The sequence below is a fragment of the Acartia tonsa genome, chromosome 3 (genome assembly GCF_053477335.1).
Source record: "Acartia tonsa isolate MP-2025a chromosome 3, ASM5347733v1, whole genome shotgun sequence".
NCBI classification, from domain to species: Eukaryota; Metazoa; Arthropoda; class Copepoda; order Calanoida; family Acartiidae; genus Acartia; species Acartia tonsa.
Window position 1 is genome coordinate 60,161,766 of NC_137262.1, and position 26,559 is coordinate 60,188,324.

Sequence of the window (26,559 nt, forward strand, 5' to 3'; positions counted from 1 at the left end):
CAAACTGCAGTATTAATTACTAGCAGCTACGCCCCTAGAGGCCTCAAGGACACTTCAAGAGGGAAGGGGGGGGGGGGAGGCAGACGCCCCACCCACTGACTGTCAATTTTAGTTTTAAATTTTTTCTTTGGGCGATTTCTATAGTGATTACGTCCCCTAAAAAGTTTTGAACCTTCCATGGACCTAAGAGAAGCAACAATGTTAAGGACAAATACAATGGTCCAGCGGTTAGCAAGATCCTTCGGTACAAACAGAGAGACACACAGACACTTTTTTTTGTATAAGGATTACTTTATAATTAGGGTATTTCCATCAGTCTTAAAAAAGAGGATGAAAACCTTTTTACCATCTTAAAATTAAATTCGAAAAAATACCACGAAACTTAAACGTGATTTTTAGCTGTCGTTATAGTGGCGTAAAAAGTAAAATTGACGACCTTTTTATCTACCCCCAAATATTATTTTAGATTTATTTCGCTTGTTGGCTATACATTATTTGTACACGTAAAAACACATACCCTTACAGACTATTATACTTTAAAATCACAAACACAAACCCACATATACTTATGGACATCGCTGCGCTAATTATGGAGAATATTGTCATTGTTTAACTAACTAATCAACATCTTTAAGAATTGTTTGAACATTCCTGATGACTAATTCTGTATTAATTGGAATATCCACAATATGCCGCGGCCATGGTTCCCTGTGATACTGCGGACTGTAGAACACAGGCGGCAGCGGCTGCGGATGGACAGCCGCCATGCCCGAATTATGCCGAGATTCTTGACGGTTGATAAAGGTGGACAACCGCCGTTGGCGGCGCAAAGTATCCGAGTTTCTGGGATGATCTGCGCTGTAGCGCGCGGTATTTCCTGCCGATGACGAGTGATAGCTGACAGATCGTGGCAGTGTAAATGTTGTAGCCGCCATATTTCCATGCGGCTGGCCGTTGCTGTGATACCGCGGATCAACTAGGATCCGCTGCTCTAGCCAGGCTCCATGCTCACTATTAACCGCTACTCCGCCATGGTAGGAGTTGCGGAAATGATGATTGCCGCCACCGCCGCCGCTTTCTTGTACACCGCTGGGATATATAATTTGGTTAGATCCATGATGGAGCATCTGTTGAGACCCGCTATGGCCGCCAGAATGGATAGTCTGGCTGGACGACGAAGTGGTAGCATTTTTCCTCGGCAACTCAGGTACTTGCTGCTGCTGCGGCTTTAGCGGCCAGGATTCGGGCCGCGAGTTAGCCGCTTGTCCACTCATCAAGTGGAAGGTTTCACTGCGTAACATTGGCGGCCGGGCTGATGAAACTATGCTAACGCCGTTTTTGCCGCAATTTTCGCGAACGCCTCCACGTGTATTTTCACTGCTGCCATGAGCTGCGGCCATTGAAGAGGAAAATACCCATTGGCTGGTAGCAGCTTGACCTGCGGACATACCAATGGTTTGTGGCGGTCCATTTGTTACGTCACCCTGCGTTGGTTACTTATTACTTCAAAGAAAATATTGGGGATATCATAGGATAGGACAATGGGCAATAAATGAATGAATATCCCCAATGATGATAATCAAAATCATAACTAAAAGTAGAAACATTTGTACACTGCTCTGCTAGTTTGTATTTACTACTTAAGACCCCCCCCCCGAAAAAAAAAAGATTTTGAGACGACGAATTAAAGAACTTGTTTAGATGATAAAAAATAAAATATGAAAATTTAACCCCAAATTTATGATTTGCTGTTATATTTTCTGTCTTACAAATATTACATTTGTTGTATTTTTATTTTTGAACTTAAATTGTGATAGGGTGATTAAAAACTAGAAGCATCCAAACTTTTCAAACAATAATTTAAACTCACGGTTGTTCATCAATTCATCGTCAATTGTCTTACCCTTAATATCCCTTATTTAGTGATAATAATAAGTGCTATTCCTGTCGTCTGGATACGGGAGCACTGACAGGTATTAGGGGCGGAGTCACCCCAATCTCCGAAGTTTGGGTACCAGAGTCCCAGAAGGATTGTACCGACGTCTCCTGGGTCATACAACCTAAAATAATGATGGATATTTAATACGTGGATATATTGACAGGGCAAAATTTGTTGTAAATTTTGGTTGCTAATATTGCCAATTCATTTATCCAGTAGTACATGAAGATCTGGTGCAACATCCAACTATTTATATATCGATTCCTAAAATATAAGTTTATAATATTGGATAGCTTTCAAAAGCGAATGATATCTTTAATTAGGTTCGGTCCATCCGTCCCTCCGTTACGGATAGCTAATATCGTTAATTTAGGTATGTTAGAATTGTCCTATCAAGTTGAAGATGATTGTTAAAATATAGTTAATTTGGAAAGTTAACAAGTCTACAATCTTTTATCAATACGTTCATTTTAAACAAATTATTTATTTCTCTTATTTAAGTTATTATTATGTTTCTTGAAATGGGAATTCCTAAAACGATAAGGCATCAAATTTATTTGGCTGTTTAAAAGATATTAATGAACACAGAAAGTCAAACTACTCCAGTATGAATGATGATTTAGGTAAAAATGTAAATAATTATGTTTTTAATTTAGTATAATTTTTCTAAAATATTTAAAGAATTAAAACTTGTATAAGAAAAGGTTACAAAATATTTTGTTCACAAAGAAATTCTTTTTACTATTTTCTTTTTAACATGTAATAGAGACCAAGGATATAGGGGTGAGTAACTGAAAAAAACATCAGAGTTACATTAGTCCCCAAAGTTTTATAATAACCTTTTCTTATTAGTTGGCTCAAAAACTTTGGGGACTTAATTGGTTGGTTTATTAATATGAGTGTTCAAACGTTTCTACCAATAATTTTAGGCTACAAAAGGAGTAATTTTGTGTATCATGATTAAGGATGTATTGTACCTTAATTTATCGTCCATTGTCTTATTCCTGCATCCCTGAAAAGAGGCATACTTCATCATTTGCACCATTGAGTAAATATTGAAAGGTGTTCATATAGTTTGGGTAATTTTTCATCTTTGGAAAAAAGCAACAAACAAAACATTTATAGTATAGATGTTTACCCAGATAACTATCTGGATCCCCCTGTCAAGGACTATTTCGTCTGCTAGCAAATTGCTTTCTGCACTTTTGTAGCGACTTGGCTGTGTTAATATTCCCGTCGCTATTGGTTGATTTTCAAAGACCCAATTGAGAGTCAACACAGGATCCTCTGGAAGGGGAAATATTTAACCCCTTCCCCCCTCTATTGTTTACTCTAATCAACAAACAACAATAACAGAACATAAAGTAACAGCATAAATAGATATATTTTTGCCATTTATTGTTAATAAATAATTTTATGGTGATTTCTAATTAATTAGAAAGTGTAGAAACTCTATAATCTTCACCAGAATGTCCGTATGTCCATTTAAAACATGTTGATTTTTAACCTTTTTGAATTTTTTTATGTTTTAAAATTATCCTATTCATCTGATATTAAAATATCAATTTCGGTTCCACGACAAACGCAGGAGTCCCAAACGTCGGAGTGGACAAAAACAGGAGTGTTAAAATATTAATTTAAGTAAGTATTTCTATACAGGTTAGGTTAGGTTAAGATAGGAATATACAAACAAGCCCCCCCACAGGGGTTAGGCATTTAAAAAACCTAAAACATGGTTTAAAATAGGTTAGGCTAGGTTAAGGGTCAACTTTTGCGTTTGTTCACTCCGATGTTTGGGACTCCTGCTTTTGTCCTAGGACCTCAATTTCTATTATAACAAGGTACAATTTAAAAGCGAAGCATCTCTATAATAAAGTCCTACCGTTTGTCATGACATATCAGAGCTTCGCTTTTATGGATTTTTTCATCCATATTTTAATTAAATTTTGCTACATAAAAAAATTTCTCTGTTTTGAATAAACCCAAATATTGAGAAAATCTTTGAAAGGGATCTCACAGCCTATTATCTGGATTTTAATACCCCAAATTAGACAATACTTAGAGAAGTTGGGATTGTCTAATTTGTTGCTTAAATAATTGGTTCTTATTTATTCTTGGAGACTTCAAAATATTCTTATTAACTTCTTCTTTTATATAGCATCATATGTTTAGAATAGAAAGCCCCACAACGAAAACTTGATAGGTTGGGTAAGATTAATTTAGGTAGATTAGGGTGAGAATTCCCAACGAAGTGTTAAGACACTTATGATGGTTAGAGTTTCAGGTTGATGGGAAGAATGCCTTGTGAATTTTCATCTTAGGGTCATTAGGGGGTTTAGACACAAGTGGGATTTTGATTTTTTTAATATTACCATTCTGGCGTTGACGGGTCGCCAGCAAACCTCCTTGCATGGTCACCCAGATAGAGAGCAAAAATATTTCAACTTTATGATAAGCCCTTTCCCCCAGGGATCTAAGACAGAGCCGTAAAGTGATATACATCCACAATGATGGTACACAAAATTACCCCTTCTGTAGAATATGATTAGTGGTTGAAACGTTTAGACTTTGAACTAAATGAACCAACCAATAAAAATTTATTACAAGAATAAAAGTCCCCAAAGTTATTAAGCCACCGAATATGAAAAAGTTTTTTTAAGACCTTGGGGACTAGTGTTTAAACAGCCCAATGTCCACTCATTCCCTGCCTTTTCCCACTGAAAGATACAGAAATCCCAAGGGTAGCCAACAGTTAAGGGTTAAAACCATGAAATGCTTTTTTAAAAGTTTTAAAACATGGAGATAAATATGATTGTTCTATAACCATTTTGTCTAACATATAAATTCCCTGAGGTGAATTGTCTGGATTCTAATCAGGTATTTAAACCCATTCAGAAAAAGAACAATCAACTGTAATATTATACTTTCATAATTAGAAAATATTCTCTACAGCGTTGTTGTTTGTCTGCGTTACCTTTATAGTATTAGACAACATTAAAACAAGTATAAAGTAATTAAAGCATAAGAAATGTCTAAATGTTTTGATATTTTGCACACTCTTTAGCAGCAGTAGGACACAGAACGCAATTTTGGGCTGAAATTCGAACCTTTCACCTATTCGACAGCCAAATATATAAATTCTTAAAGGTCTTTTTAAATCAAACTCTATCAATGTAAATACAAGAATAGAAATAATAATAGACAAGGATAGGTAGTCCTAGCCGTAATACTTGAAAGCTGCCACCGCAGTCTCATTCGAACCGCACTAATTTTGGAAAATCCAAGTACCAGAAAAATTTGCAAAATACAAAAAAAAACAAAAAAATCAGCTGCCAGAGCTGAACTGCGTAAATAATGGACGGCAGCATATTCTTGGATTCAAATAAGATATGTATTGAGGCATGAACCAAATATTGTTATTCAAATTGGAAAGCCCTTCAAATGATAATATCCATGTATTCAACATTACTTGTAACACATTTCTATCTGGGTCAATACATCATGCCATGGATCTAAAGGGATAAGACAATGGCCCTTAAATGGATACATCCCCAAAAATTACTCCTCCTGTAGATTGCAATTAGTGGTTGAAACGTTTGGACACTCAATTTAATGAACCAACCAATCAAAATTATATTGTTATTCAAATTGGAAAGCCCTTCAAATGATAATACCCATGTATTCATAGATATACTTGTAACACATTCCTATCTGGGTCTATCATGCCAGGTATCTAGAGGCATAAGACAATGGCCCATAAATGGATACATCCCCCAATGATGATACACAAAATTACCCCTTCTGTAAATTGCAATTAGTGGTTGAAACATTTGAACACTCAACTTAATGAACCAACCAATCAAAATTATATTGTTATTCAAATTGGAAAGCCCTTCAAATAATAATATCCATGTATTCAGAGATACACATTTATATCTGGGTCAATCTATCATGCCAGGTATCTAGAGGGGTAAAAAAATGGCCCATAAACTGATGTACATCCCCAATGATGAGACACAAAATTACCCCTTCCGTAGATTGTAATTAGTGAAATGTTAGGCATTCAACTTAAAAAAAACATTAAAAAAGTCTCCATAGTTGTTAAGCCAACGAATTAGAAAATATTATTATAAAACTTAGGGGACTAGGGTAATTAACAGCCCAATGTCCCCTCCCTCCTTGCTCATGTGAGATAATACATATTGTATCCATAGTATCTATAGGTTTCAATAATTTATCTAAATATTCAATAGGTATCTGAAGGGATAGGTCAATGGCTGACAAATTGATGTACATTCCCAATGATGATACACAAAATTAGCCCCTTTCTGTAGGTTTTATCATTTTAAACCAACATTTTACTAATACAAAATCGTAATTTAAAACTATGTGAATTGTTCAGCATAGTGTAATTATTTAGAAATAAATGTTAAAAAAAAAGATTCTTTGCATTAACTTATGTCCCTAACAGTAATATTATATTTAGGGCTATTATTTCAAATTAAATAATTTGTGTTATGCTTATTCACCCTACAATAAAAAACTGACCAATAACTAGTTAAAAAGCTATAAATGATCTATTGATGCATAATATATGTATAAATAGTTTAAACAGAAATAAATATAAGAATAAAAAATATAGATTCTTCATGAAAAAGTTAAATAGAAAAATATTTTTAAAATAAATTATAAAATTTATTATAAAAGTGTTTTCTTTTGATAAATTCCATAGTTAAAAGACTTCTGTATTAAAAAATAATCTCTAATTCATATGACATCAAAAGGTTTTCTATATTAATCTGTTAGTCTTTAATTTACGTATGTACGTACAAAGTACAGATGTAATTTTGATAATGATAAATAGATTTCTTAAAAATAATTATTAAACCTTTTAAGGATTTTGTTGATTAATTTTGAATGGCGTAGTAATGGTGTATTTATAAAATTGGCGTAGTAATGGTGTATTTCTAAACTGGTACCCAAAGTTTTATGAATACAATTCCTCATTCTTTTATCGGCTAAAAACTTTTGGAAGATTTTTATAAATCTTAATTCGTTGGTTCAAGAATTATAGTTAATCTTTAGAAGAAAATTTTGTTTATCACAACTATCTAATAGTAGATTAAGTATGTGTTAAAAATTTCTGAATCTCTACGTATTTAGATAAATATTTAGTAAAAAAAGGTTTTTATTTAAGCTGTAATAAATGCATTTTTATTATGTAGAGCCTCATTAATATTTGACAATGACATATTGATCATAAGAGATACTTGGAAGGGACACTTATGGGTAGCTTAATGGTTCGAAACGAAAATCCCTGAAATAAATATTGGCCATTATTGTTTTTCAAAACCTACCCCAATCTGGCATCTCCGGCGACAGCGGACTATATGAGTTGGCATGGAATAACGGAATACATATCAATTTATCGGCCATTGTCTTATCCCGTTAGATGTCTACATTCAAATACTCACCCCAATCTGGCATCTCCGGAGACAGGGGACTATAAGAGTTAACATGGAATAGCGGAATCTTTTGTGCTGCACTCTCGGAGCAACTACCGTAATTTTGTGAGCCATCATTGGGGATATACATCAATTTATTGGCCATTACGTATCCCTTTAGATCCCTGAATTTAAATACTCACCCCAATCTGGCATCTCCGGAGACAGGGGACTATAAGAGTTAACATGGAATAGCGGAATCTTTTGTGCCGCACTCTCGGAGCTGCTACCTCCTTCCCGACCTCCGTCAGAACTCCTAGCAACCAAGATACTTAGAATTAGTTTTCAATCCAGCTACATGTCTATGTATATCCGGTATGATCTCGCAAATGGCTAAAAAATATGCAGAAAATAAAATAAAACAAATCATAGAATATAATTTTTTGGTATTTATATCGCTTATGATTTAAGATCATCTTTTAAAAATAAATATTTTTTGCTAACTTGCGAAGAGGTTAAGTAAAGGTTAAAAAAGCCCCAGAGGGATAGTTCCTGAAAGAATAATGCCCCCAGAGGTAATAAAAATCTGTTAGGGGGGTTAGAAAAAAATGTTTTAGTGAAAGCCAAATCTTTTACGTTAGATAGCTTTTTTTTCCATTGACTAATATATCAATTTTCTGAGCGTAGTGACGGATAAAGATACGGTAAAGCCTAGTTACAGAGTCGCCACGCCACTCCTAATAATTTAATAAATAAATGTTTATGTATAGTCCATAAATGTAAGAATACATGCCCCAAGTGGCAGGGACCCTTTTTGTCTGATAGCATATTGCTTGTTGTTCTCTTGTAGGTAATCGTCTTTATTTATATTTCCGACGCTATTAGCTGATTTCAGAGACCCAATACAAACTCATGACAGTGTCCTTGCCCTGGATGGAGAGGTTTACTTATACTTTAGTCTTTTACTTTAATATTTAATTGAAGTATCCTTTCCTAGCATCAGAGCCAAGACTGAGAGCATCAGAGTTGGGGGCGTGCACGTGTCTTCGTATTACACAATGATCCTTCCTCCGGGAGTGCAACTTTCGTCTAAAAAAAGAAAATTTGAGATTTAAGCGGATGCGCTCCTAATATTTCTCTATTCAAAGGGATATTATGGAGGTGCAGAAAAATAGTCTAAAGCCATATCAGGACATTAAGAAAAGACTCTGTTATTATCCTGTTACAAGTAGTAATGTTTTCAAACTGTCTGTTAAGATCGCGCTAACTGCTGAAACAATTAATTTCGCTATTCAAGGGCAGCTTTTCAATGGGTCATAGGATGTTTTTAGGCTATTTGGGCCACTGAAATCTGTGGACGCAAACACTTATTCTGGTATATAAAGTAGAAAGTTTTTTTTTGGTTAGCTTTATATAGGTCAGGAAATAGTTTTAAGCCATTTGTCTGGACCTTACCACCCCCCTCGAACAAAATGCCTATATATTAGAGTGCAGTCAATAAAAAAGTATCTTTATAGTTTATTAAGCATAATATTGTACATATTGTAGGTTAATATCAGAGTGGGAGGTAACATTGAACTGTAATTTACACGGGTACACATTGTTTCACAACCACATTACTTATTCGTTAGCTCAAACTCTTTGAAACCTATGATTTTGATACAGAAGGGTTGATACTGTTTATTATAATTGGGCAAGATTAATCCTTTCGATCCCTGGTTATTATACATTATATTGAGGAAAGGAAATAGAAAGTTATCGAGAAAAAAAATTGAATAAGATTAAGAAAAGATCATCATCATTCTATTAATGGATCTCGCTAACCACTGAACTGATATGGTTCTCCTTTACAGGATAGCTACTCATAAGTCCTAGGAAAGTTTAAAACTATTTTGGGAAAGGGTACCACCACTCTCTTAAGAGAAGTCTTTCCTAGAAAAGAATGACCCCCCCCCCCCATGAAGTCCAATGGGGAGGGGGGTAAAGTGGTGATTACCTCCCCAAATAAAAAAAAACAGTAATACTTTGGGGACTAGTAAACAGCCCAATGTCAACTCCCCCTTTGCTTTTATGAAAATCTGTTCCTTACCATGCAGTAATGATTGAAGGGTTATTCATGGGTTTTATCTATTATGCTGTATAAAGTATCCGCCTTTCTGACCTTTTTGATAACACAATATATACTTCTTTTTGTAGTGAGACTACTCTATAATTTGCTTTGTCAGTCTGTCCGTAATGTTATGGGGAAAATGTGACATAACATATAAAAATACATTAAAAAGGTTTTACTTTTGTGATTTCTTAACAATATATTTGTTCTTTATTTATGACTACTGAACATCTGCTTTATAATCTCTCTGATCGTTTTCCAACAAGATTTTTTGTCATCCTTGTTTTATTGTAACTAGCGTCTTCGCCCCTAGCCTCTAGGGGCTTTGACCCAAGAGGTGATCAAAAAAAAATTTTGGCGAAATTCGTAAAAGGACAAAGGAAATCTTAAGCAAAAAAAAATTGGGGGGGGGGGAATTTTTTTGGTTTTTTGGGGGGTTGGGGGTGTCCCACCCCCAAGAAAATAGCCTAAAACCACCACAGGACCAGTAGGTATATTCCCTGAAGAGTAGAATCCAATCGGTTCAGTGGTTACCGAGATCTTAAGGGACGGACAGACGGACAGACAGACAGACGGACGGACAGACATCATTCTACTTTGTATTACACAGTGGGATCTTTTGCCAAAAAACGGGACATTAAGGGTAGACAAAAGTAAACATCAATAAAAAAGCTTGTATTTGACGAAATGATGTAATTTCTTTTGCTTTAACTCAAAAATAACATAAATTTTGCTCCTGTTAACTTCTAATGTGCATTTGGTATGTACGTCTTGCTGTTTTGGAGGAGCGAAGCTACCCTATTTTTAAAAAATCTATAAAACTTCATAACTTTAGTTAGGATAGGAATATTTTAACAAAATCAACGTCTATGTAAATATTTCTTCAATGCTAACAATGTTTGTGAACATGAATATAGCGTCAGGTGCACCCAGTTCGAGTCCCGGCATTTTTAGGTAGGTCCAGTATAAGTAAAATAGGACACTTATAAGGCATGTTTTCAAATGTTTTTTTACAGATATAAACAACAATAACATAATTTTCAAAACACTTTTGATTTTGTGTTAATACCTTTATTCTAAGTCTAGCTATCTTCATTTAAAGTTTGTATAAGAATATAAACATAATTACTAATATTATATTCTCTCTCAAACGTATAATTCTCTCTCTCTCTCTGATGCGTATATAATGTTTTTGCAATATTATAATTAATTCGCAAATTTGAATTTCTGCTGGACCAAAACCAGTTGGAAATACAAATTTTTTTAGAACACATGAAATTTAGCAAATTTAATTGCTAAAATAAAAGTATTTATAAGTCATTTTTATTGAACGACTCCTTTAACCCTTAAATGTCCATTAAAACCGCGAGAACGGCAAAAATCGTTAAAAATCTCGCCAACGGCGGCAAATAACGGCGTAACGGTTGGCCGGAGGCAAATAATGCAGTAAAGAAAGTTCCGCCTCAAAAAGTTAGAAAACATTGCAGAGATGACTTTGGGCTCTAAAATGACTCCTTCCCCCTCTAACGGGGGAAAATTTGAAATTAACAAGAACGAAATTGTTCAAACCATGCAATGTAAAATGCTCAATTACTCAAAAACGGACAAGAGGCCCCAGGTTGTGAAAACTGTTTAATACACAATACATGTTGTATATTGATATTATTATTGCAAAACCCGGGGCCTCCTGTCCGTTTTTGTGTAAAATGGAGAAAACTGATTTTTTGGGGTTAAAAATCTTAATATTTTTGTTGAAATTTTCTCACAAAATGTCAATTTACACCACCAAAAAAATATTTTTTTAAAATTTTTCTTTAATTAGACATTGGTACAGGTATCTGAAAAGTACCTCAATCAAAAATTATTTTCATAAGATGAACATAAATGTATTTTTTGATGCTTTGAAAAAATTGTGTAAAAAAATCTGGAAAATCATCAAAACTGAAAAGAAATTTTTCACTACCTTTTTTAAAAATGGCATAAATCCGCAAAAAATGAATATTTTTTAAAAATTTCTTTTCTAGCTGTCTACTTACAGCCATTATTAATTCCTAGGATAGATAAAAGTCGATTTTAAATTTTTTGGATGTCCCGATTTTTTTCAAAAGATCCCACTGTGTATTATAGATAGAAACTTTGCTTCAGTTAGTTTCTTATTTGTGTAAAATAAATATATTTTTTATTTTTCGGGGGTGCTGGATTTTACACAAAATTATATATGTTTAAAGGAGCCATTCCTTCCCTAAATACCTAAAACCTGCATAATACCAATACTAAGCTTCTCTTAATAATGCAATAGAATAAACGATTAATTATGCTGGCCAAATAGACATACAAACATCCTGTTATTGGATTGTCTTTCATAATAAAGTAGTCGCGCTACTCACAATAAGAAAGTTACTTATCCACAATGTCTTATTAATGTTCTTAAACGTAAATTGTTTTGGTTGATTGGATAAGATCATTAGCAATGTAAAATTATCAGGGATCTTCGGGGATAAGACAGAGATAAATTTGTTATTTCCCCCAAAATTATATTTTCTGTAAATGAAAATTAATGATGGAACAGTTTGAAAACTGGTTTTTGTGCTGCCAAATAAAGATTTTTAAAATCCCCAAAAGTCAAATAGAGAGCATTCTTATAAAACTTTGGGTACTAGTATAATTTACAGTAAAATGTCCCCTCCTTCCCTGGAAAATTCCCCTCCTATTATTATTGTAATTAACTACAGTTTGACCTGAGAATAGCATTTGACAGAATCTTTAATGTTATTATTACATCAATATGTTGTGAGAGAAATTGTATTCAGAGAGAAAGAGAGAGGGGACACTGGGCTGTCATTTACACTGGACCTCAAAGTTATAAAATAACGTTTTCTCATTCGTTGGCTTCACATGGCCTTTTAATATGTAACAGATAACTTTTATCGCAATTTAACCTTGTGTGAAGATTCATAAATGAATCTCTAAACCATTGCTTTAAATAAAGTTTTCTCTATTTGAAATAGTTTTACTTTTTAATATAACTTGAAAAACAACAAGATTCGGGTACTTATGCTTAATGTACATTTATTTCAATATGAATTTACCAGAGTGAGAGTGGACAATGGGCTATTTATTACACTAGTTACCAAAGTTATATCATAACTTCAGGGACTTATTCATTTTTGATTGGTTGTTTCTTTAAGTTAAGTTAACAAACGTTTAACTACTATCCGTTATCTACTAAAAATTTGTAAAACATTATTGGGATGTACATAAATTTATCGGTCATTGTCTTATCCCTTTAGATCCCCGATATAAAGTACTTAAATGAAGCTTTTATTGTGTCTGTATAAGTAGTTGTAGGAAGTTTCCTATTGTCCTTATGACACTTGACTTATAATCAAATAAATATGACATTAAACTTATATATAGACTTAATGGAATTCGAGTGCTATAAAGCAGGGAGGGAGGGGACATTGGGCTGTTTATTACACTAGTCCCCAAAGTTTTATTAAAGCGTTTTCCTATTCGTTGGCCTAACAACTTTTGGGACTTTTGGTCCAAACGTTAAAACCTCTAATCTTAATCTACAGAAGTGGTAATTTGTGAATCATCTTTGGGGATGTACATTAATTTATTGGCCTTTGTCTTTTCCTTAAGATCCCTTGATATAGACAGATGAGACATATAGACATATGAGAAAAATAGTAAAATGAAATATAATAGTAAACTATAATACAGTAGAAAAAAAGCAAATATTTATTTTGCCGTCCTGAAGGGACATTATGTCTTTTCCTGGAATATATTGTATAACTATTCTTATTACTTAAAGAAGTTATAGTTTTAAAGAAAATATATTAGCCATAGTTTCATATGGTATTACATAAAATAATTGTATTATTTTATTGTAGCTACCAAAGATCTAAAGGGATAAGACAATTGCCCTTTCTATAGATTACAATTAGTGGTTGAAAAGTTTCGAAACGCAACTTAATATAAACCAAGCAATCAAAATTCATAAAAAAAGTTCCCAAATTTTATAAACACACGAATAAGAAAGCGTAAATATAAAAACTTTGGGGACTATTGTAATAAAAAGCCTATTGTCCGCTCTCTCTCTGTGTAGCTACCCTATTAATATTATAAATAGTATAAAACCTGATCATAATATCTGTATTATTATATTATGTATTCATAGTTTGCCCGAAATAAAGAGTTTAGTATAGAGTAGCTCCACTACTAATATTATGGTATAAAACCTGATCATAACATCTGTATTATTATATTATGTATTCATAGTTTGCCCGGAATAAAGAGTTTAGTATAGAGTAGCTCCACTACTAATATTATAGTATAAAACCTGATCTTAATATCTGTATTATTATATTATGTATTCATAGTTTGCCCGGAATAAAGAGTTTAGTATAGAGTAGCTCCACTACTAATATTATAGTATAAAACCTGATCTTAATATCTGTATTATTATATTATGTATTCATAGTTTGCCCGGAATAAAGAGTTTAGTATAGAGTAGCTCCACTACTAATATTATGGTATAAAACCTGATCCTAATATCTGTATTATTACATTATGTATTTATAGTTTGCCCGGAATAAAGAGTTTAGTATAGAGTAGCTCCACTATTAATATTATAGTATAAAACCTGATCTTAATATCTGTATTATTATATTATGTATTCATAGTTTGCCCGGAATAAAGAGTTTAGTATAGAGTAGCTACAATATTAATATTATGGTATAAAACCTGATCATAATAACTGTATTATTATATTATGTATTCATAGTTTGCCCGGAATAAGTTCATTCAATTCTTAATAATATTACACAACTAACTCTAAAAAGTGTCTTTTAAAAAAAGCAAAGCTCAACACAATATCAGATAGACAAACGAACATTGAAACACATTAACGGATATACTTGCTAATAGCATAGTGCTTTATTGTCATAGAAATCATTTTTTCCCCTATTAATTAGATAAATAGTTATACTATTTAAAATACGCAGGGTTTATATTGACCCATGTATTTTTTTTGTAATGAAGAATTCTTAGGTTTTTTAAATTGTTCCTAACTGTCTATCACCATGTCAATTTTTAATTCTAACATGTCTAAATTAATGACAAGAGCTATCCGTTACGAAGGGTCGGGCTGAGCCTTGCGGAGCTTTTCAAAATGCTTATTCAAAAATGACGTCATACAATACAAATATCCAATGATAGACCAATACACAGCCCAAATTACCACTGGCAGGCCAGTATACATTTTAATTGATCATTGGTAGGCCAGTATGACGTCATTTTTATAGGCACTACAAAAAGCTTGGAGCCATGCTTTTAAAAGTAGAAATATCTAACAAAATGTAAAAAAAATTAAAAACTTTTTATAGTGTTTTGTTGGGCGAGTCTAAGGCACAATAACAATAATGAGAAGGCTTTCATGCATTGAATAACAAAATATATAATTATATTAAGAATTACAATACACAATATCTATCTATCCACTACTAAAAATCCTAAAAAAAGTAATATCAAAATATGTACCTATTTACTAAATATTGGGGTTATTTCTTTTTTTTGAGAGTGGAGGTGCCCTCTCCCTCAAAATAGAATGGACTTTGGACCTATACGAAGGTACAGACAAACTTTCTACTACTTTTATATAAGGACAGAGGGACAAACGAATATAAATAATTAAAGAAACCATTTAATATATAAGAAACATTAACAAATCAAAGCAATGATTCAAATGCTATGCCTTATTTTTATAAGAATCTTTTTACAAATATTCTACACATATATCTATCTATATATTTATCTATGGTCAAGTATAATTATATTTCTGCATAGAATATAAAGTACAATAGTAGATATGTAATATCATAAATAAACAAAATATTTAATTAATATAAATAATAGATCGTTAAGTTGTTATAAGAAGTATAGTATATATCACTTTAATGACATAATCTACGGGGATCTAAAGGGCTAAGACAATAGCTAATAATTTGATGTACATCCCCATTTATGATGCACAAAATTACCCTTTTTGTAGATAACAATTAGTAGCTCAAACGTTTGACACTCAACTTAATGAATCAACCAATCAAAATTCAATGAAATCCCAAAAGTTGTTAGCTAACGAATAGGAAAACGTTATTGTAAAAAAATTAGGGACTGGTTTAATAAACAGCTCAATGTCTCCTTCCACCCTGCATAATCTAAACTCTATAAGTGATCAAACTATTTGTTAATTACAATGACCAAAGCAGATGCTAATCACTAATTGGAGTTTATACAAAATAAATAGAACATTACTCTTCAAAATAGGAAAATATAAAAACAAATATCTTATATTTAAAAATGCAAAAATCTTGTCCCTAATCCAAGTAAGAAATAACAAAACGATCCCGAATTTAAATTTTATTTAAAAATATATTTTTTGTTGAGTGGGGGTTATTTAATTTCTACAGGCGATTTCTCTTGAGAGGGTGGTGGTACCGCCCCCTAAAATAGTTATAAACCTTTCCAGGACCTACCATGTAAAGGAGAACCATATCAGTTCAGCAGTTAGCGAGATTCTTCAGTACAAACATATAGACAAACACACAGACAGACAAATAGAGAGACATCATGTTACTTTATTATAAGGACAGATTACATTATAAGGATAGGATAAAACAGCTTTAAACTTAATAAATATAGCTTATCATTGGCTATTGCCTTTTTTAAAGACACTTTGCATGACTTATAAGTTAAAAACAATTTGTAATCACTTACCTACAGATGATTGTGAATGAAATTAGCAGAAGTAGGAGAATTACTGTTAAGGTTCCCATTAGACAAGCTAACAGGACGTTAGATCCGGATTCTTCTGTTGTCATTTGTGCTACCTAGATAGATAGAAAATAGCTAGAAAACAGATAGATACATAAATTGGGAGATATATAGATATATAAAGACAGTTAAGGTTCCCATTAGTTAAGCCAATAGGACGTTAAAGCGGATTCTGCGGTTGTCATTTGTGCTACCTAAATAGATAGATACATACATAGATAGATAGACAGTTAGATGGATAGTTAGGTAGATAAGAACATTTAGGGTTCCCATTAGACAAGCCAACAGAACATTGGATCCGGATTCTTCGGTTGTCATTTGTGCTACCTAGATATAATATATAGATTGGCAAATAGATGGATAAATATATAAGGACAGTTAGGTTCTCATTAGACAAAACATTAGACTTTGGATCCGGATTCTTCGGTTGTCATTTGTGCTACCTAGATAGATAGAAAATAGCTAGATAAATAAAACAGATAGATATATAAATTGGGAGATATATAGATATATAAAAACAGTTAAGGTTCCCATTAGACAAGCCAATAGAACATTCTTCAGTAGTCATTTGTGCTACCTAGATAGATAGAAAATAGCTAGAAAATAGATAGATATATAAATTGGGAGATATATAGATATATAAAAACAGTTAAGGTTCCTATTAGACAAGCCAATAGAACATTCTTCAGAAGTCATTTGTGCTACCTAGATAGATAGAAAATAGCTAGAAAACAGATAGATATATAAATTGGGAGATATATATATTAGACTATAAAAGTTTTAAGGATTTTTAATCAATATAATAGATTTGAAATCTGCATAAAATTTTAAGGATTTTTTATAAAATTCGTTTTTTATATAATTCTTTATTTAAAGGCGCAAATACGATTTAAGTTAATAAATTTTGACCAATAGGATAGCTGGATTGGAAACTACCTACGCTCTAATTGGTTGAATGATGTACGTCACTTAAGCTTCTCCAATCAGGACGCAGATAGTTTTCAATCCACCAATCACAGATCTCAAAATTATTTAACTTAATTTGTATTTGCGCCTTTAAATAAAGAATTATATAAAAAACTTAAATCCTTAAAATTTTATGCAGATTTCAAATCTATTATATTGATTAAAAATCTTTCCAACTTTTATAGTCTAATATATATATATAAAGACAGTTAAGGTTCCTATTAGACAAGCCAATAGAACATTCTTCAGAAGTCATTTGTGCTACCTAGATAGATAGAAAATAGCTAGAAAACAGATAGATATATAAATTGGGAGATATATATATATATAAAGACAGTTAAGGTTCCTATTAGACAAGCCAATAGAACATTCTTCAGAAGTCATTTGTGCTACCTAGATAGATAGAAAATAGCTAGAAAACAGATAGATATATAAATTGGGAGATATATAGATATATAAAAACAGTTAAGGTTCCCATTAGACAAGCCAATAGAACATTCTTCAGTAGTCATTTGTGCTACCTAGATAGATAGAAAATAGTTAGAAAACTGATAGATACATAAATTGGGAGATATATAGATATATAAAGACAGTTAAGGTTCCCATTAGACAAGCCAATAGAACATTCTTCAGTAGTCATTTGTGCTACCTAGATAGATAGAAAATAGCTAGAAAACTGATAGATACATAAATTGGGAGATATATAAAGACAGTTAAGGTTCCCATTAGACAAGCCAATAGGACGTTAAAGCGGATTCTGCGGTTGTCATTTGTGCTACCTAAATAGATAGATACATACATAGATAGATAGGCAGATAGATGGAAAGATAGATAAGGAAGTTAGGGTTACATTAAACAGATCTGGATTCTACGGTTGTCATTTGTGCTACCAAGTTAGATAGACGAAGAATAGACAAATGAAAAAGATAAATAGACATGAAGTAAACATAAATAAGTACAATAAGGCATCCCATTAGGCAACCCAATAGGACGTTAGACCCTGATTCTTCGGTTGTCATTTGTGCTACCTAGATAGATAGAAAATAGCTAGAAAACAGATTGATACATAAATTGGGATAAATATAGATAGACAAAGACAGTTAAGGTTCCCATTAGACAAGCCAATAGGACGTTGGAATTATTGTCATTTCCGTTGTCATTTGTGCTATCTACAGGGTGTCCCTCGTAAACTGGTTTTTTTGAAACGCTTATTCCTCCCTTAATATTTGAGCTATCTTAGTAAAATAAAAAGTATTTGGCAGCCTACTACTGACCATTTAATGATATAGTGATGAAAAATCCGCAAAAATAACAGATCTACAAGGTAATACATAACAGGCTGATTTTAGTGAATATAAGACTAATTCACAAGAAAAATATGCCTTAGTTAACTTTTAAAGCAGCTGGTCGTCAAACGGTGGATCACAAGGACTTACTCCAGACATTATAAGAACTGGCATTGTAGTCAAATAAAAAAATCTGGTATATTTCAGGTTCTTGTGTGCATTTGAAGCGAGCTCACATGAAAAATTAACAAAGAAGATCAATATTATGGCTATTTCTACATATTGTTCACTTATATTACACTTCAGATTCTTGAATATTTAGAATTTCTGGTATGACATGTCAAGCCTGTTCTATTTTTGTGCTTAGAAAGTCTGAACGACCAGCTGTTTGGACCCTAACTAATCTTAAAGTTCACAAAGCAAATATTTTCTTGTGGGTTAGTCTAAATTCAATAAAATGAACCTCTTATGTAATACATCGTAGATTTTTTCCTGTTTACTTTGTGGATTTTTTATCATTACCCCATAAAATGGTCAGTAGTAGGCTGCCAAATACTTTTTATTTTACTAAGATAGCTCAAATATTAAGGGAGTAATAAGCGTTTCAAAAAAACCAGTTTACGAGGGACACCCTGTAGATAGATAGATACATGCATAGATAGATAGGCAGATAGATGGATAGATAGATAAAGACAATGTTAGGGTTCCCATTAGACAAGCCAATAGGACGTTTGATCCTGATTCTTTGGTTGTCATTTGTGCTACCTAGATAGATAGAAAATAGCTAGAAAACATATAGATACATAAATTGGGAGATATATAGATAAGGACAATAAGAGTTCCCACTAGGCAAGCCAATAACATGAATGATCTTACTTATTTTCTTGTTTTTTAAGCTACCTAGATAGATAGATAACATTTTATAGAATAAAAGATGGATAGTTTGATAATAAGTTGTTAATATATCTGTTGATAAACCTAAATAAGTGCCCAAGTACCTGTACTCTAGTACATTCCCTGCCAGGTGTTATTGTTACTATATCTGTTGATAAACCTAAATAAGTACCCAAAGTTCTTATTACCTGTACTCGTGTACATTCTCTCCCAGGTGTTATTGTTAATATATCTGTTGATAAACCTAAATAATAATAACATAGTAAATACAATAAACATGTTCAATGCCGTCTAAGCTTTTTTATTTTGTTAGAGGAGGGGGTAAGGAGGTAAACACACCTCCCCCCCCTTGGACGTCCTTGCATATTTTAAAAAAAGAAGCGATTTCGTCATATTTTTACAGTAGCTTTTGATAAGTTATTTTAGGTAAATGGTAATAATTGCCCTGCATGGTTAGGAAATTGGCTCCGTAGAATTAGAGCCCCATGCTGGGGCTAGAAAAATGAAAAAATCTACTGTGAAAATACGACGAAACCCGTTAGTTAGTCTTCTTTCCATGGTCCAAAAAGTATTTAAGGTTCTCCTACTAATAGGAGTCTTAAATATCAAATATATTCTTTACAGGAAAAAAAATGAAAAATAAATTTGAGTTCCTTAGTCTGACATGACATTGAGTATATTATGAGATTGTAAAATATTTATACAGTTATAGAATTGTTTGTTATACTATTACATCTGGGAGGAAGGGGATATTGGGCTGTTCATTACACTAGTCCCCAAAGTTTTGATAAAGTTTTCTTATAGTTGTAATCTACGGAAGGGGTAATTTTGTGTATAATCATTGGGGATGTAAATCAATTTATTGGCCATTGTCTTATCCTTTTAGATCCCTGATATTACATACACATTTTTATAAGGGCTTATCAACCGCATTTATTATAGATATATTATTACTTAAATCATTGGATTATTATACCAGATTTTTATGTTTTGGAATAAAGTGAAAAAAGAAGCGGGCTAAACTAACGATCCCCCTTTTCATCCCCATCTTTGCATATCAACAAGCCAAAGTTAATATTACGGAAGCCGAGTCTTGATTTTTATAAAGTAGAAAACAAATTTTCTTAAAACTATTAGACATGTACTATAATTGTACTAAATATTTGGTTATCTGATTATCAATATCTCTAATTGAAATTAATGTTTCTACTTTTAAATGAATTTATTTTTAAAGAACTATAAGTTGGAATCAAAAAATTATTATAATTATTCTGAAGTATTACTCAAAATAATCTGAGGTTTTTATTAAATTCTTATTTTTTGACAATGCACGAAGATACTGCTAATTTTTTTGTGAAAAAATGTATGTAAATAACCATACCCTGTTGATGTTTATGCCAATAAACGAAAATATTCGGAGCCTCATGTGTTGATTTTTGTCCTTGTTGGGGAATAAAATAGTTGGTGCGCGTCCATTTTATGAATAAACGTATTTTTTTCTGTTGTTAAGAATAAGAATTGTAATATTGTTAGATAAAATGAAGCAAGACACATGTTTATAAGACATAAACAATAAACATAGTGATAAAATATTGTTGTTAGATATAATGTTACAGGACCCATGTTTACAAGACATAAACATAGTTTTGCAACCTCAACCACAAAATTGAAAGGGATGACAACGAATTTTCTTTTTTTAAATAATATTTTATATGAACAAAAATGTTTACGAAAATAATAGTGAACTAATATTTATGTTCATTGTATTTTACTTCATGACAGACATTATAGTGCTTATCATATTAATAGATTTCATTATTCTAATATAATGTCATTCGGCATTTTTCGGCTAAAAGTTTTTAAATCTATCCCCGGTACTTGCTTACATGTGGTAGACTGGAGCACCGAAACCCCCCCCCCCCCCCCCCCCCGCTTAGTTTTGCTTAGTAAAAGGTTTTAATTTTGCGCAAAATAAAAACCTTTTACTAAAATCAGTCAATAAATAAGGAAATTATGCCCCAAAACATGAATATCCCTGTAATAAGGTTTCCCCTCTGGTATACTGGATTTACTTGATTTACCTCACTCAACTTTCTGGCGTGTTGTACAGTGAAAAAACTACCCCCCCCTTATTTTTGATTTTCTTCAAAATTAAGGGGGGGGGTTAAAAACTACCCCCCCCCTTATTTTTGATTTTTGTCAAAACTAAGCGGGGGGTTAAAAAACTACCCCCCCCTTTTTTTTGATTTTTGTCAAAACTAAGCGGGGGGGGGGGGGTTTCGGTGCTCCGGTCTTCACTTGTAAGCAAGCACCCTATCCCCTTTTATTATAGGCACTACATTAAAATTTGTTGGACGAAATATACCGCATTACGTCATATTAGAATAATGGACTAATATAAAATAAAGTCATTTTATATAGGCACTATTGTTAGTTTACTATACAATATATTAATTTAAGAATATAGAAAAGTTTTCTTACCTGGAAAATATATGTTCTTGTTGTATATACTTCGCGATAAAGCCTGTTAAATCAATTCTACTTTTTAAAAATGAACTAAAGGTTTAATTAATAAGTTAAGTTTTTAAATTTATATATCTAAAAATTGAACAAATGAACAGTTGAAAGTTTAAATTTGTACTGAATTAAAACTATATTTTAATTTGTAACGAGCAAATAATGTTTCGGTGCTTTACCTCACAGTACCTAGCGAGCACACGAACACTCACACTTCCTTATTTTCAATTAATTTCAATATAAGAGCACTTTATTAATTAATTATGGGTTGAATTAATCGTTAACATAAGCCAAATAATCATACAATTATTTTAGAAATTCATTTTGTGTAAATATATTTCATTACTTTATGCAATACTGGGATATAATCAGAGAGAGAGGGGACAATGGGGTGTTTATTACACTAGTTCCCAAAACTTATTGAATTTTATTGTTGGATCTTTAAGTTGAGCTAAAGAAGGGGAAATTTTGTGTGTCATAATTAGAGATGTACATCAATTTATCGGCCATTGTCTTATCACTTTATCACCCTGGATATAATACAAAATTGATCACATCATATAATGTTTATGTTTTTGTTATAAGTAATTTGTAATTAATATTAGGATTAGGGTCATGTAACAATAATTATCTTTATAATTATATTTTGCATCTATTTATTTATCAATAATAATTTTATTAAAAACCTTTAGATATGTAAATACTAGTTGTGAATATTAAATATTTTTCAAATGATTGAAGACCAAACACGAAAAAGGTTTTAATAGCAGTTTGACTTCATTAAGGCATTTGATAGTTGAAATTGTAGTGCTAATACAGTTGTTTAAAAATATTTCATATACTTTATACATACAGTTTTTGACTATGTTTTTAAATAGGATTAACTCAGATTCTTAATTAAATAACTAGTTACTCCGTCCTTAGATTCTAGGTGGAGGGCAGGAAATGTCAGAAAAATAGCATACAATCACCTTAAAACATTTGATAAGCTTCTCTGAAAAGCATAATCCTTTCGGACCAATAATTTCTGAGATATTTAGCTTTAGATAAAAAAAAACTAACTTATTTATATAACAGGATAATTCCGAAGTTTGTTGTAACGATTCCCGTAAGCAGTGAACATTACAACTTTATTAATTTCTTTATTTGGTTGGCTACTTTTATTTTTTTTTTATTAAAAAGGTATTGTATTAATGTTATTGATATAAACTAATAAGTCTGTTTTATGAATATGGTGACTTGTGAGTTGGCAAATTGTATATGCTTTAAACAATTATTTTTCTACCACATTATGAGACGTGTATATAAAACAACAAAATAATGGGCGATTTTTACAAACTAATATAGAATAAATAAAATAACAAAGTACAAAAAATATTCGAACAGAACAAAAGTATAAAAATGTTTCGTCAAAAGGTTTTTACATCACTCTGGAACTGTTAAAGAAATGGCTATGGTAGTGTCATTTGTTGAAAAAGATAAACACTTATTTGTGTACCTTACACCGAAAATTTGAATGGCTTAAATATTGGCAACTAATATAGTTTATAATACACTGTCAAAACTAAGTTACACAAATGATAACATTATTATAAATTCTTTTGATTTCTTGAAGTTTTAAGTGCATTAAATTAAGGATAAAAACTTTAATTTTTAAAATAGTATATATGTGAGTGAAGAAAGTACTACAAAAAATTTATTACGTCATAAAAATGAGGGATAAGGAGAGAAGTAGTGGGAAAGAAAACTCCTAAAAAAGAGATGGGTAATCCCTCATTTTTATGACGTCACATGCTGATTTTTTGAGCGACATTCTTCACAAACGTTTATATGAAGTTTTGCACAGATAGATGTAATGCATATCTTGACTACTCTACAAAAATAAACCTTTTCTTTGTCATAAAATATAATATAAATGTATACTATTTTCATAGTGTAGTTTATGTATCCAAATTTAAGACAAAGCTCTATTCAAGGTTAGGCATGCAACAGTACATGAGATGCTTCATTAGCTTAGCAACACAACCAATATTAAACATATTCTTTGCCTTCTCTATATATTTCTAAGTTTACGGTCGATTTATTTAGATTTTCGTTTAAATTTCAGTTTTAAAAAATCCTCTAGCAAGATAGGATAGGCAGCTGTTCATGACACTGTAACGTAAGCTCCAATAATTAAGAATGACTAATGGGAGCAATATTTCCCAAACAATTAAATTAACAACCAACAGACAACCATGCAACCCTATGATTACACGACCTTTGTCTAAAAAAATCAACAGTGCATGCCTGGTATTAAGTTGCACCTGTTTTGGACCAAGGCATCCCCCCCTTTCTTATTATTAATGTCATGCACATAAAATTTAAGTAAGTACTCTAAATAACGATTAATCTAATACCAAATCTATAATATTATCCTGATGCAACTATCAAAATTTGATAACTATTCCTAAAATTTGAAAAGTATGTGTAATGAATTTTATTAACCTAATTAAGGAAGATTGTCTACTAGGGGGATGGGTAAATTAATCTTACAATAATTAATAAATTATGAAATTATTTGGTAAGTTTGAAATTATTTGATAATAATTTTAAAAGAAAATTCCAATTCTCTGAACTGTTTTTCTCATTTATTTAGATGTATTAAGAAAGGTTTGAAGTTCGAGTTTGATATTGACAAACTGAAACGACCAAGCTATTATTGCTTGATTCACTTTACAAAAGACAAAATTAATTGAAAATGATTGCAAAGATCTTCATGTCTTAAATAGTATATTTTTAAAATAGGTTTAAAAACATACTAACTTTATAATATGAAATTTAACCAACCATCTATAATACAAAGTAAAACGATGTCTGTCCGTCTGTTCGTCTGATTTCTGTCCGTCTGTCTGTCCGTCCCTTAAGATCGCGGTAACCACTGAACCGATCGGATTCTACTCTTCAGGGTATCTACCTATCGGTCCTGTGGTGGTTTTAAGCTATTTTCTTGGGGGTTGGGACACCCCCAACCCCCCCCCCCCAAAAAAAAATGAAAATTTACCCCCCCCCCAAAAAAAAAAATAATTTTCTTGAGAACACATTAGACTATGAGCAGCACCAGTAGTAATTTTCTTGAGAACACATTAGACTATTTTTTTAACGAATTTTGCGAATTCGTTATTTAATCGAGAAAATGTTTTCCTGCTAGGTAGGTGCGAAAATTTGCGATAAGTTCTGCTGGGTAAGTAATAGAAGATGTAATTATACATCTTGGGGCAAAGCCCCTAGAGGCTAGGGGCGAAGCCGCTAGTTTAATATATAAGAACATACAGTTTTCTACAAATATAAAAATGTGCAATCATAATATTGAAACAAAGTTTTGTTAGCCCGTGCCTTTGGCATCTCGGGACTAACAAAACTAGTTTTAATGTTATAATTGTGCATTTTCGTATTCGTGGAAAACTGTTTATAATACGATTTACCAATCCATGTATCCCTATAGTCTACTCGTCTAACAAGCTGGAGTAATTAAACCACATAAGAGAGAGAAGTTAAGACTTTAACAAAGAATCTTAGACATAGTTCAGAGTTTTCATTTAACAAATTCATACATTTATGTTAGGGATCTAAAGGGATAAGACAATGGCCGATAAATTAATGTACATCCCCAATGATGATACACAAAATTACCCCTTCAGCAGCGTAAAATTAATGGTTTAAACGTTTGCACTCAACCTATTAAACCAACTAATCAAAATTAACATAATTCTCCAAAGTTGTTAAGCAAACGAATAAGATAATTGGTCTGTCAGTCGGTATGTCAGTCAAGCTACAAAAGTATTGTAATTTTTTTCAAATACATTTATCCGTTATTTATGACCACTGGACATCTGAACTTTAAATCACTATAAAAGTATTTCCATCCATTTTTTTGTACTTCGCTACTTAAAGATATTGTCATCCTTCCTTAAATTAAAACATATAAACACTTAGCTAAAATGTAAAAAATGAATATAATCTTGAACAGCATTTTTGCTGATTCAATTGATAAAATTTTAGTTCAGTTGCTTATTCTTCCTATTTGACACTTATCTATCTATAATACAAAGTAGAACGATGTCTGTCTGTTTGTTTTTCTGTTTGTTTGTTTGTAGCGAAGGATCTTGCTAACATCTGAACCAATCGGGTTCTCCTTTACAGGGTAGCTTCTCATATGTCCCGGGAAGGTTAATAAATATTTTTTTGGGGGTTGGGACACCCCCAACCCTCCAAAAGTGAAAAATACCCCCCGCCAAAAATTTTTTTTCTTTTTAAAATTAAAATTAAAATAGTGGGGTCGACTACTTCCCCCCCCCAAAAAAAAAAATTTCTCCCCCCCCAAATTTTTTAAAAATTTTTCTTTTAAATCTAAAATACGAAAAATTGGTTTGATCAAACCTCTTGGGGCAAAGCCCCTAGAGGCTAGGTACGAAGCCGCTAGTACAACATAAAGCAAATCAATTTGCTCAAATTGATCAAATATATCAGAATAACCCTTTTATTTGGGTTTTGAAACTAACAATTTAAGTTTAAAACATTTAAATT

General features: G+C 32.0%; 2 long non-coding RNA genes across 2 annotated transcripts; both read right to left on the minus strand.

The window, feature by feature from the left end:
- Positions 1 to 8,357: 8,357 nt before the first annotated feature.
- On the minus strand, positions 8,358 to 16,382 carry LOC145314984 (uncharacterized). The gene is made up of 2 exons (XR_013877900.1): positions 16,274 to 16,382; positions 8,358 to 8,472 (listed from the first exon to the last, which is right to left on the minus strand). It is a non-coding gene; the product is annotated as an uncharacterized LOC145314984 (long non-coding RNA).
- Positions 16,383 to 18,267: 1,885 nt separating this feature from the next.
- Positions 18,268 to 22,004, minus strand: LOC145315331 (uncharacterized). Its single transcript, XR_013878043.1, has 3 exons — positions 21,958 to 22,004; positions 19,665 to 19,720; positions 18,268 to 18,324 (listed from the first exon to the last, which is right to left on the minus strand). It is a non-coding gene; the product is annotated as an uncharacterized LOC145315331 (long non-coding RNA).
- Positions 22,005 to 26,559: the final 4,555 nt, after the last annotated feature.